Source organism: Benincasa hispida, unplaced genomic scaffold (assembly GCF_027475165.1).
Source record: "Benincasa hispida cultivar pf3 unplaced genomic scaffold, pf3_genome.v1.1 HicScf910, whole genome shotgun sequence".
In the NCBI taxonomy this organism is placed as follows: Eukaryota; Viridiplantae; Streptophyta; class Magnoliopsida; order Cucurbitales; family Cucurbitaceae; genus Benincasa; species Benincasa hispida.
Window position 1 is genome coordinate 7,554 of NW_028327054.1, and position 11,406 is coordinate 18,959.

Consider the following 11,406-nt stretch of genomic DNA (forward strand, 5'->3'; position numbering starts at 1 on the left):
ATCCACTTGTATGCCTCTACATACATATTTAAGTTATAAAAGATAACTTTTGATGCTAGTTTATTGGTTTGTGGGTTAATGCTACTAAATGTCGAATAAAACATCTAACATTTTATTAAATAAATAAATCGTTTGTACATTACAATTACAAACTACGTGAATGTTATTATTTTACCCACGAGATTTAGGGCATGAACCCAACAACATGAAGGTTTTAACCAAGATCATGGTCATTTTAATACCACCACGAGAATTATTTTGGGTAAATGTTTGGCTAATACCCACCTCTCCCACTATGGTCATTTACTCTAATTATATTATTTATCATTTCTAATCTCTATTAACTTTCTTATCTATCTCAATAAAAATCACCATTCCACCTAATCTTTTTCTTTAAATCTCAAATTAATTCATTGTTTTCTTTTAATGTCTTCATTTAAATCTCATACATACATACATATATATACATACATACATATATATACATACATATATATATATATATATATATACACATACATACATATATGTGTATATATATATACATATACATACATACATATATATATATCCCAAATATTTTACTTAGCTCTTCCAAATTTCATGATCCCTAGATTAAACTCAGTTACCATTTGATTCATTTATGAACATCCCTCTCTCAAAATGTACAAGTCTTGCTCATAAATAATCTTATAATTTGGAAAAGGAAAGCAATTAATTAAAGTCAAAACGTAAAAAGTAAACTAACCTTACCAGAATAGTGTTTTAAAAGAAGCTAGTTACAAACATTCGATCCAATTAATAATGTGTGCGTGACCTTTCAACATAAACTTTAGACATGTAAATATGTATTAAAACTAAAGTTCCAAAAAATGTTGCGATGTAAAAATTGATAGTCTACTATTAGGACTCCAAGCTAGTGAATGTTTTAATTTGTTAATCAAATATATTATATTGTAACTCTTGAATGTTCTTTTTAAGACTCTTTTAACTATAGCTTGTTAGCCTTTCTATGCATGAAGTTGTTTTTAAATATAGCTTGTTAGCCTTTCTTTTTCTAAAATCATACATGAGGTTGTTTTTAGCATTGCAAAATATATATCTCTTAACCGTCTTTATTCTCATTTTGGTAGTAAGATGTTTCAAAATTAATAAGTAATTAAACATTTTAATTGATGAAACTGAAAGTCAAAATGGATAGAATAAATATACTAAGCCTCATATATATAATTATGTTAATTATGGTTTTGTTATATAAAAAATAAAACATGTATTTTTTTAGGGTTGGAACCATGGAGATTTAAATACAAATTCTCGGGCTGGATGCACCAAAACACATCAATTACCCTTCATAAACCTTAATTAGTGTTTGACAATTTATATTATTCAGAATAGACATTCTTTAATTATTGCTTTATTAAAAAAATAATAATAATAAATAAATAAATAACTTACCAAATGCAAAGAGAAAAAAATAAATAAAAAACCGTGTTTAATTAGGAACAACATTTTCTTGGTCATTTGTAACGGCCTATCTATAAAACAAAGCAAGGACGGATTTATGAAGGGGCCAAAGAGGGTACATGCCCCACTCACATCATATTGTATTGCATATAAATATATATTTTTTATTAAAAAAAAATATTTCTGTATATATTGAACATATATTAATGCGTGCCCCATAAGATATGATATAGATTAATTATTATTTGAGACAGGTTTATTTTCTTTTTAATTTTAGCCAATTTTTGTTGCTTAAAGTTCCTTTTATATATATATATATATTCCACATGTATGTTCATTATTTTTTTAGAAAATGTCTGGTACTACATATTACATGCACTTATCAAGATATTATTAGTTTAGTATATATTTAAAGTTTAAGAACTATATATGACACAAATTTAGATATTAATGAGCTAAAATTTTAATTTTATATAAAGTTGTCCCCCTAACATGTAATTCTTGATCTACCACTGTGCATATATTAGATAGTTATGATCATTTTGACGATGTTGTATTAGTTGAATATTAGGTCGATACACCTAAAATTATGTTTAACTGAACTTGTGCCCCTTGTATAATATTCTGGCTCCGTCACCTATACAAAGAGCACTTTCCTAAATCTTAATAACAATTTATGTTGTTTTGTACTTTTACACTTTTGCTTTTATCATGATGAAACAACTTGCCCAAATTTATAAATGATTGAAGATTTCAATTATTTAACTTTTTTCTTCTTCTTTTACAGTACTCATGGTTACATTTTAGTAAAGTTTTTTTAACATAGTAAAGTACGACACATTTATCAAGTTATTTGCTAATTATTCTAACACTGGCGGATTGGGTCTAGTAGATAATTAAGTGAATTTTATGAAAGATGATAAAAATTTATTAGCATCGCCAAAGATTAATTTTGTTTCTTCCATTGCTCTTTTCGCTAGCATCTTTATGATTAACTTGTCTAATTTTAATTTTCTCTCCAACAAATTTGCCTTATCCATTTTAGTATTATTTTTTAAATATATGTATACATATGTAGTATTAGGTACTTAATCAATCATTTGAAATTTGTCATGTAATAAAAAAAGGTTTTTTAAAAAATTATATATATATATTTTTTTAATATGTTTCGTAGAAAAGCGTCATGATATTACTCCATTAATCATTGAACTTATTTTTATAAGTCTTGTTCATTTGTGATAGATCATGTTTCTCTTGTAATAAGAAAAATCTAATCTCATGCAAGTCTAAAAATTTTGTCAATTTTGGTTGATGGGTATAGACATTAACGCATTCTTGACGGTCAATAATTTAAAAAAGAATTAATGGGTTAAAAAAACACCTTGAAAATGTAATAATTTATTCTCTATATTTTTAGATATTTAACAATGCATAGTCTTCACTGTGATAGATCTCATCAAAATTATGTGTCAATCTTTATTACACAATGACTTAATATTTATATAATTTACAAATAAATTTTAATCCATAATCAAATTATCATGTGAAGAAAATTATATAGACTAAAATTTAGAGTCACAAATTCAATTGCCTATGTTGAATATATATATATATATATATATATTTTGAAAAAAGAAAAGAGTAAATCCAATTTAATAGAACAAACATATGCATATTATTGGGAAATTGGTAAGAAATTATATACTTCATGAACTAAATTTTTATATTTTTATCTCATAAAGAAACGTCTTCTATTTAAAAGAATGGAAGATTAGATTAAAACAGTATGTAATAAAACAGAAATAAAAAACGAACTCGCCGAAGTTTTTTTATATATACCTTCACAAATAGACGGTTAAAAAATTTATTTTGTGGTGGTAAAAAATAATTAAAGGCGATAAACACTCACAATCCACAAATATTCACCAATAAAAATGAACTTTCAAAACTAAATATACTAAACTTAGAAATAAATTTGAGTATAAAAGTTGAGGGCCACTAACATAGAAAGGCAGAGGTAGGGATCAACCAACAAAACAAAAGGAAGAAGGAGCAAAATTTCAATAGGAAAGTAGTTGTGTCTGTGCAAATAGACACAGAGGAAAAGTTACAACTTTTTTTAAACAAGTGTAAACCTATTTTACACTTTTCTTCTGTGTCTACTTGCACAGATACAAAAGATCAAAATGGCTTTATTAAAGTTATCAATTTTGCTATGTACAATGCTATTCGGTTCTTCCCTTTCAAGGGCTACTTCTCCTAAGAACATATTCATCCTAGCTGGTCAGAGCAATATGGCTGGCCGAGGTGGGGTTGAGAATAATCAAGTGGGACAGCTTGAGTGGGACAGGTTAATCCCACCAGAATGTCAATCTGACTCATCCATCCTACGATTGAACCCTGCACTCCAATGGGAGATGGCACGAGAGCCTCTACATGAGGGAATCGACATCAACAAAACGGTTGGGATTGGTCCAGGAATGCCATTTGCTCACCAGTTATTAGCAAAAGTAGGACCAAAAGCAGGCACAGTGGGTTTAGTTCCTTGTGCTAGAGGTGGCACCATAATTGAACAATGGATTAAAAATCCTAGCAATCCTGATGCAACATTTTACAAAAATTTCATTGAACGAATCAAAGCATCTGATAAAGAAGGTGGGGTTGTGCGTGCTCTTTTCTGGTTTCAAGGGGAGAGTGATGCAGCTATGAGTGACACTGCCAATAGATACAAAGACAACCTAAAGAATTTCTTCACCGACATCCGCAATGATATAAAGCCTAGATTTTTACCCATCATTCTTGTTAAAATAGCCCTCTATGACTTTATGATGAAGCATGATACTCATGATTTGCCGGCAGTGAGAGCAGCACAAGATGCAGTCAGTAAAGAACTACCAGATATAGTGACCATCGATGCCTTGAAATTACCTATAAACGTTGACACACATGAAGGTTTTAACCAAGATCATGGTCATTTTAATACTACAACGCAAATTACTTTGGGTAAATGGTTGGCTGATACCTACCTCTCCCACTATGGTCATTTACTCTAGTTATATAATTTATCATTTTCTAATCTCTATTAAATTACTTATCTATCCCAATAAAACATCATTCACCTCTCTCTTTCTTTAAATCCCTTCTCTATTGAATCTCAATTTAATAAATACACACCTCATTTTATTATTATTATTTTTATAGTTCCTCATTTAAATAATCAATAATTTAAAGAAAAAAAGTTGTAAAATAGTATAGCTTAAATGTGAATAGAATTAAATAATTCCAAATGTTTTACCCGCTACTTTCAATGTAACATATTCAAGTTTCATCCATTCCGATTTAAACTAAACTAATAATAATATTAAAATTAAAAATAATATTGAGTATTTTTAATTTGTGTACAAATTTATACAATAAAACATGAAAATTATAACATGATTTCTTTTACGTATTTGGTATACTTTAAGATAACAAAAAAAAAAAAAAAAAAAAAGAGACTAATAGTGCATTGGATCTATAATATTGTTACATGTGTTCCTTTGTAGGCTTAAGTTGTATGAAGCATAACTTATGAGAATGAAAGATAACTAATGTGAACCGGAATTGTTATAATTGAAACTTGTTCACAATTAAAAAAAATCATGGAACTAATTAAAATACAACAACGAAACATAGAGAACTATTTTCTATCTAAGATTTAAATGAAAATTTGCTTCAAATCACTTGGGACCATTTAAACAAAAACTCTCTTGTTCTTCCAACTTTTGGTTCTTGAATCAAACCTACCATTTGGAAAATATGGTCCTTTTTTCTAGGATTGTATCAACAGTAGCGGAAGCACAAGGATCATCTAAACACTCAAATTCACTAATTTTGGTAAAATATAAAGCATGCTTTTGCAGAAACAGGTGAGTTTCAAGACATACCTCTTGTAGAACTTATTCAAAGCTCTTTCACCAAATCTTGTTGTAGACCACCTCAAGATCTTCTTCACTATTCTCTTGGTGCTCTAGATTGAGTTGTGGGACTCAAAGCCAGCTTGAATCAAGGGTAGAAGAAGAAATGCTCACTGTAGAAAACCAACTGAAGAACTCTTTCTTCAAACCAAAATTTCTCTCAAAATCTCTATAGATTGCATCCTCGTTTTTCACTCCATTTTCTTCACTATATTGCACATCAACATGCAAAGAAAATAGTTGTATGAGTTGCAGCTCATGCTTGGAGAAGACAAAGCCAAAGCAAATGTTTCATGTGTGAGCAACTACAAAGATGGATAATGGAAAATCTCTTTTTCCCATTTTAGTGTTTTGTTGTTGTTTTTTTCTCTTTTCAATTTTATCATAAAATCTATTTTGATTTTAAAAAAGAAAATTAATTAATTTCATAAATTAATTATTAAATAAAACTTAATTAATTTAATATCAAATATTAAATTAATTTTAACACATATCCATCTTTATATATTTAAATCATATTTAAATATATATAAATTCTTATATTCTGTTTAATTCTTAAATTAAACATGTAATTATATCTCATATAATTACTAATTCCCTTAATTCTAATTTGAATGTTTCAAATTAACTTATCACGTTATTCTAGAGCTAGTCCGTTACGAGCTAGTAGGGGGACCTCGTGGACCTACAGATCATGGGCTCCAACGATCCGAGATTAATTGGCTAAACTCATTAGACCAAATTAATCCCCATTCGTTAACTAATGGGTCACTCCACTAAAGTCCATAGTTGCACTCCCCTCACTATAGATATATTATGTCTACATGATTTAACCATAATTAGCAAGTCGACCCTTCACAGGTTGTTCATAATAACGGCTGGGTCAAATATGTGTTTTACCCCCGAGAATACATCTTATTCCTCAAGTCCCTACTGATCCTCTAATGAACAATTGGTTTGTGATCCAATCACTAAACCAAACTCTCTCAGCCCAGTGAGAGGGTGGGGCCCCTGTTCAAGACCTGGATTCAGTACTTGAGAGAACAATCTTTCTTCTATCCCTAAATCGGGTAGGCGTAAACTCCATCTTGCACTCTATGTCTCCAGTTATCTATCCGGTCTTACCCCTGAAATAGAAGTCTTATTGAGTCGGCGCTGTTGAGTCAATCCTCAACTGTGCAAATCTAAGGGAAATCCCGAATAAACAGGAGTTCATAGTTAGCTCAAGATTAAGATCGAGTTACCTAGGTCATCTAGGTGAAATAGTCAGTCTTAAACAGTAAACAACGTTATAAAGTAAGAGTGACTTATTTCTCAGTCCTAATCTTATGCAAACTCATTGCATAGGACGCCTCTACTCCTCATGTTGTAATATGTACGAATTAGGATCACATCGTATATAGCACTTTACAACTCTTTGTAACAACTATAGGGTGGGCCGCATCCAATGGTGTTACCAGAATAAAGTACCCAACCTTATTCATGTACCATAGATCATTTTGACTATTCACTCGAACCTGATCCACTCTTATGTCTCCACACAAAGTTCAAGTACTCATACAATAGTCCTGGGTCTTAGTTTATTGGATTTAGACTTTCATACAATTTATGAGATCAATAACAAGTATATTGATAATAGAAAATGTTTATTATTTTATAAACTACGAGTTTTTAGGACATAAAACCCAACAATACTCCCACTTGGACTAAAACTCCTGTGGATCAATATATACAAATATATACAATGTTAAGTTTACATGGAGAGAATGAAATGTACAAATATAATAAACTAGGGCATTTCAATACCCATAAATTCTCCCACTTTCCCTAGTGATACAAAACTCGTAGACCTAGTCCTACTAGGTGCGAACACTTTAGCCGAGAGAGCTTTCGTAAATGGATTAGCTAAGTTGTCTTGGGAAGCAATCTGAGTGACGATAACGTTTTCTTTGTGTACAATCTCCCTAATGAGATGGTACTTCCGCTCAATATGCTTTCCCCTTTTATGGCTTCATGGTTCCTTTGAATTTGTAACTGCTCCACTGTTGTCACAATAAAGAGTGACAGGCAGGTGCATATTAGGAACTACTTCCAGATCTGTCAAGAACTTTTTGAGCCATACTACTTCTTTTGCTGCTTCACTTGCAGCTACATACTTAGCTTCTATTGTGAAGTCCGCAATACAATTCTGTTTGATGCTCCTCCACACAACTGCTCATCCGTTAAGAGTGAATACTGACCCCAAAGTTGATTTCCTTGAATCAATATCGGTTTAAAAGTCAGAATCAGTATATTCTGTAAGGATCAGATCTTGAGAACCATACACGAGCATATTATCTCTCGTTCTCCGAAGATACTTCAGAATGTTTTTAACAGTAGTCCAATGGTCAAGACAAGGATTGGACTGAAATCTGCCGATAATTCCTACGACATAGTATATATCGGGACAAGTACACAACATTGCATACATCTGATGGAACTCGAGACATACGCAGCGGAATAAGGACCTAATTACACTCTAATTGCTTTTAATTTAAAGGAAAAGATGCATGCAATTGAAGGAAGAAACAGTGAATTAAAAGGGATGGGATACAACTCCCAAACAACGCTTTTCCTCGTTGAATCTCAACCTGAACTCTTCTAGACCACCACTAGAGTTGACCTACTATACTCTGGACTCAGAACCGAGTTGTAGGACCCGGTGGGTGAAGAAAATTGAGAGAGAGAAAAGAGATGAAAAATAAGAAATGGACTTTGGGTAGGTTTTTGGGTTTTTCTTTTTTTAGCCCAATTTTAGAAAAACAATTTGGCAAAATTGGCAAAATTCTTTGAACTAAATTGAAAAGCCCAATTTATAGAAAAAACCATGCAACAATTGCATGAACCAAAATCATATAAACCCAACACCTATAATCCATTATCTTAGTGGGCTTAATGTCTCCACTATAAGTCAACACCTAGCCCACTATTTTGTTAGTGGAATTATCCAACAAAAGTTTGGATTTTCCCACTAACTATAGTCCAATGGCAAAACAGTCATTTGGTCCAAATCAAACTTTGACCAAAAAGTCAACATTTTGACTTTTTATGATTTTTTTTGTGTTGACTAATTTTGACCTCCCGAGCATGAATCCGCATTCATTTTCTCAAAATTCAAATTACATTTGAATATAAGGTCGGTCAAAGTTTGACTTTTCAAAGTCAAAAGTCAACTCTTTGACTTTTTACATCTTTGACCATTTCCATTATTTTCGAGCTTCCGAATATGAACGTATTTATATTCTTGATATTTAAATCACATTTAAATATTAAACCTGTATCTCTAAATTGAAAAACCCGACCACTATATCACATATACTTGTCGGTTTATCTCTCTTCACCTAATTCGAACAATTCAAATCATTCTATCATACTGTTCTAAGTTTATTCCATATGAGCTAGTAGGGGAACCTAATGGACCTATAGATAATGAACTTCAACGATCAGAGATTAGCTAGCTAAACTCTTTAGACGAAGCTAATCAACATTCGTTAACTAACGGGTCATTCCATTATAGTCCCGTAGTTGCACTCCCCTCATTATAGATATATTTGTGTCCATTTGATATAACCATGATTAGTAAGCTAATCCTTCACAGGTTGTTCGTAATCTCGGCTGGGTCATAAAAATCGTTTTACCCTCGAGACTACATCTTGTTCCTTAAGTTCCACTGATCCTCTAATGAAAAATTGGTTTAAGGTCCAATCTATAAACCGAATCCCTATCGGGCTAAGGAGAGGGTGGGGTCCCTTGTTCAAGACCTGGATTCAGTACTAAAGAGAACAACCTATCTACTATCCCTATAACGAGTAGGAGTGAATTCTGTCTTGCACCCTATGTTCCCAGCTATCCACCCGATCTTACCCCTAAAATGGGAGGCTTATTGGGCCAACGATATTAAGCTGCTCTCACCTATGCAGATCTAAGGATAATTTTGAGTGAACGGGAGTTCATAGTTAGCTCAGGATTAAGATTAAGTTACCTAGGTCATGAATTAACGAAATAGTCAGTTTTATACATAAAACGACATTTATAACGTAAAAAGTGACTATTTCATGATTCAGTCTTATGCAAACTCATTGCATAGGATACCCCCACTCACATATCTCTATATGAACGATTCAAGGTCACATCGTTTGTACTAACTACAAAGTGGACCGCATCCATAGTGTCCACAGAACAAGGAGCCCAACCTCATTCATATACTATAGACCATTTTGGCTATATATTTGAACTTGATCCACATTTATGTCACTACATAAAGTTCAAACTACATTAAATAGCCTCAGGACCTTAGTTTATTGGATTCAAGATTACTATTTCAATAACAGCTTTATCGAAAAACAAAACAGAATATGTTTATTAATTTACAAACTACGAGTTTTAGGACATAAAATCCAACAAACTCCCACTTGGACTAAAACTCCTAGTGGAGTATTACAATGTTGAATTTAAGTGAGAAACATATGAGTACAATAAACATATGAATACAATAAACTAGGGCATATACCCAAAAGTTCTCCCACTTGTCCCAGTTTACAAACTTTGTACACCTAGGCTCTATAGGTGACCTTCAAACACTTTGTCGTGAGGGCCTTTGTAAAAGGATCAGCAATGTTTTGCTCAGAAGACATCTGGGTCACTACAACGTCTCCACGATGTACAATCTGTCGGATCAAATGGTATTTGCGCTCAATATGCTTGCCGTGCTTATGGGTTATTGGTTCTCTTGAATTTGCAATTGCACCACTATTATCACAATATAGGGTGATAGGCAGATGCATATTTGGAACGACTTCCAAATCTATCAAGAATTTCCTCAACCATACTGCTTCCTTTGCTGCTTCACAAGCAGCTACGTATTCAGCTTCCATTGTGGAGTCTGCAATACAGTTTTGCTTCACACTTCTCCACATTACTGCTCCTCCGTTAAGAGTGAACACTGATCCAGATGTAGACTTTCTAGCATCTTTATCAGTTTGAAAATCAGAGTCAGTGTATCCAGTAAAGATCAAATCTTAAGTACCATACACGAATATGTAGTTCCTTGTTCTCCTAGGATACTTGAGGATATTTTTAACGGCAGTCCAATGATCATATCTAGGATTGGACTGATACCTCCTGACTATCCCTTCTGTGTAGCATATGTCAGGTCTAGTACATAACATTGCATACATCAGGCTCCCTACTACAGAAGCATAGAGAATGTGTCTCATATCCTCAACCTCTTGAGGTGTCTTAGGACATTGATCTTTTAACAAATGAATTCCATATCTATAAGGTAACAGACCTCTTTTGGAATTCTGCAGCTTATACCTAGACAACATTTTGTCTATATAAGTTGCTTGAGACATGGCTAGTGTTTTGTTCTTGCAGTTCCAAATAATCTGAATCCCGAGAACATACTGCGTATTTCCTAAATCTTTCATTTGGAACTACATTGCTAGCCATTTCTTGATGTCAGTTAGGTAACCTACTTCATTCTCAATGAGTAGAATATCTTCAACATATAAAACTAAGAACGTTATAGTAGAATTGACGATCTTCTTGTAAACATAAGGCTCGTCAACATTCTGTTCAAAGCCATAAGATTTGATCGCAATATCAAATCTTATATTCCAAGATCTAAAAGCTTGTTTCAACCCATAAATGGATTTTTGAAGCTTACAAACCTTTTGTTCTTGACCCTGTGCGATAAACCCCTCTGGTTGAGCCATATAGATACTTTCTTCAAGATTGTCATTTAGAAAGGCTGTCTTGACATCCATCTGCCAAATTTCATAGTCATAAAAGGTGGTAATGGATAAGAGTATTCTAATCGACTTAAGCATGGCAACGGGAGAGAAATTTAGTCCACTCCCTCTCTCTGGGTATAACCCTTTGCCACAAGTCGAGCCTTAAAAATCTGTACTTTATCGGCTTGGTCTTGTTTTCTCTTGTAGATCCA

The 11,406-nt window shown here is 32.4% G+C and overlaps 1 pseudogene; it reads left to right on the plus strand.

Moving 5' to 3' along the window:
* Positions 1-3,495: 3,495 nt before the first annotated feature.
* LOC150029825 (putative carbohydrate esterase At4g34215 pseudogene) lies at positions 3,496-4,622 on the plus strand (annotated as a pseudogene).
* Positions 4,623-11,406: the final 6,784 nt, after the last annotated feature.